Below are 2,500 nucleotides of genomic sequence, written 5' to 3' on the forward strand. Positions count from 1 at the left end.
TTTATGTGATTTATTTAGATGTTTTTCCAGGGTCGATCGTGCCATCTTCTTCTACTCACCTACCGCTACATTTTGAACTACATTCTGCTGAGTGTGAATTTGGTAGAAGAGGAATTATGGTGTGGGGTTGTTTTTCGGGAGTTGGGCTTGGCCCCTTAGTTCCAGTGAAATGAACTTTGAATGCTCCAGGATACCAAAACATTTTGAACAAGTCCATGCTCCCAACCTTGTGGGAACAGTTTGGAGCGGGCCCCTTCCTCTTCCAACGTGACTGTGCACCAGTGCACAAAGCAAGGTCCATAAAGACAGAGTCTGGTGTGGATGAACTTGACTGGCCTGCACAGAGTCCTGACCTGAACCCGATAGAACACCTTTGGTATGAATTAGAATGGAGACTGAGAGCTAGGCCTTCTCGACCAACATCAGTGTGTGACCTCACCAATGCGCTTTTGGAAGAATGGTCGGAAAATTCCTATAAACACACTCCGCAACCTTGTGGACAGCCCTTCCCAGAAGAGTTGAAGCTGTAATAGCTGCAAAAGGTGGACCGACATCATGTTGAACCCTATGGGTTAGGAATGGGAGTTCATATGTGAGTCAAGGCAGGTGGCCAAATACTTTTTGGCAATATAGTGTAAGTATTGAAAAAAGATTGCAAAACAAAAGGTTCAGAGGGATCCGAAACTGCGTGCAAGCACACGGCCAGATGCATGAACCTTATGATTTGACGCGATGGCATTGTTTAACTTGAGTCTCCAGCATTGTAACGTTTACACGTCAGCAAATGCTACATGCTCTGTTTGACGACATGATTTGTTTCCATTTCTCTGTTGCCGGGCATTTTTTTTTATCTTCCTCTCCCGGCCGTGAAATCCACTTCAGCCGTCATTATGCGCACTCCCAGCTGATGTCGTCGTGATGTGGCATCAAAGTGCTTCTTTACTGTTTTTGTCATACGTCAAAAAATCCCCCGATCCAAAGTCAAGCTTCACGTGCCTTTGGAGCCAAGAGTTTTTTTTATCCCATAATGTCATAATGCCCAATGATGGTGGCCCCTGTGTTATCAGGAAATGCCCCCCCGAATCCCCCCCATCACAAAGCAGTAAGGAGTTATGGAAATCTATTGCTGTGGGGTATTGTGCTCGTCTCAGTGGTGCAGAGCCCATTCATCACCAGACTGTGACACCTGGAGGGAGATTCCAGCGAGGAGATGGAGACTGTGCATGCACAAGTACTCTTCATAATGCATTCAGATGAACAAAAAACCCCCCCCAAAAAACATAGTGGTGCGCACCTGCAGTAATATCAGCGCTTTTCTTGTAAACCCTTTTTTTTGCCTCATTGCTGACAGTCATAGACCACTTTTGTCTGAGTTGGTGTAATTAAAGTGACACCTGAAAAGTTGATTGATTGAAACTTGTATTAGTAGATTGCACAGTACAGTACATATTCCGTACAATTGACCACTAAATGGTAACACCCCAATAAGTTTTTCAACTTGTTTAAGTCCACGTTAATCAATTCATGGTACAAATACGAACCCCGTTTCCATATGAGTTGGGAAATTGTGTTAGATGTGAATATAAACGGAATACAATGATTTGCAAATCATTTCCAACCCATATTCAGTTGAATATGCTACAAAGACAACATATTTGACATTTTTTTTTGCAAATAATCATTAACTTTAGAATTTGATGCCAGCAACACGGGACAAAGAAGTTGGGAAAGGTGGCAATAAATACTGATAAAGTTGAGGAATGCTCATCAAACACTTATTTGGAACATCCCACAGGTGAACAGGCAAATTGGGAACAGGTGGGTGCCATGATTGGGTATAAAAGTAGATTCCATGAAATGCTCAGTCATTCACAAACAAGGATGGGGCGAGGGTCACCACTTTGTCAACAAATGCGTGAGCAAATTGTTGAACAGTTTAAGAAAACCCTTTCTCAACCAGCTATTGCAAGGAATTTAGGGATTTCACCATCTACGGTCCGTAATATCATCAAAGGGTTCAGAGAATCTGGAGAAATCACTGCACGTAAGCAGCTAAGCCCGTGACCTTCGATCCCTCAGGCTGTACTGCATCAACAAGCGACATCAGTGTGTAAAGGATATCACCACATGGGCTCAGGAACACTTCAGAAACCCACTGTCAGTAACTACAGTTGGTCACTGCATCTGTAAGTGCAAGTTAAAACTCTCCTATGCAAGGCGAAAACCGTTTATCAACAACACCCAGAAACGCAGTCGGCTTCGCTGGGCCTGAGCTCATCTAAGATGGACTGATACAAAGTGGAAAAGTGTTCTGTGGTCTGACGAGTCCACATTTCAAATTGTTTATGGAAACTGTGGACGTCGTGTTGTCCGGACCAAAGAGGAAAAGAACCATCCGGATTATTATAGGCGCAAAGTGTAAAAGCCAGCATCTGTGATGGTATGGGGGTGTATTAGTGCCCAAGACATGGGTAACTTACACATCACTGCTCTGGAAGCT

Source organism: Nerophis lumbriciformis, linkage group LG03 (genome assembly GCF_033978685.3).
Source record: "Nerophis lumbriciformis linkage group LG03, RoL_Nlum_v2.1, whole genome shotgun sequence".
Taxonomy (NCBI): domain Eukaryota; kingdom Metazoa; phylum Chordata; class Actinopteri; order Syngnathiformes; family Syngnathidae; genus Nerophis; species Nerophis lumbriciformis.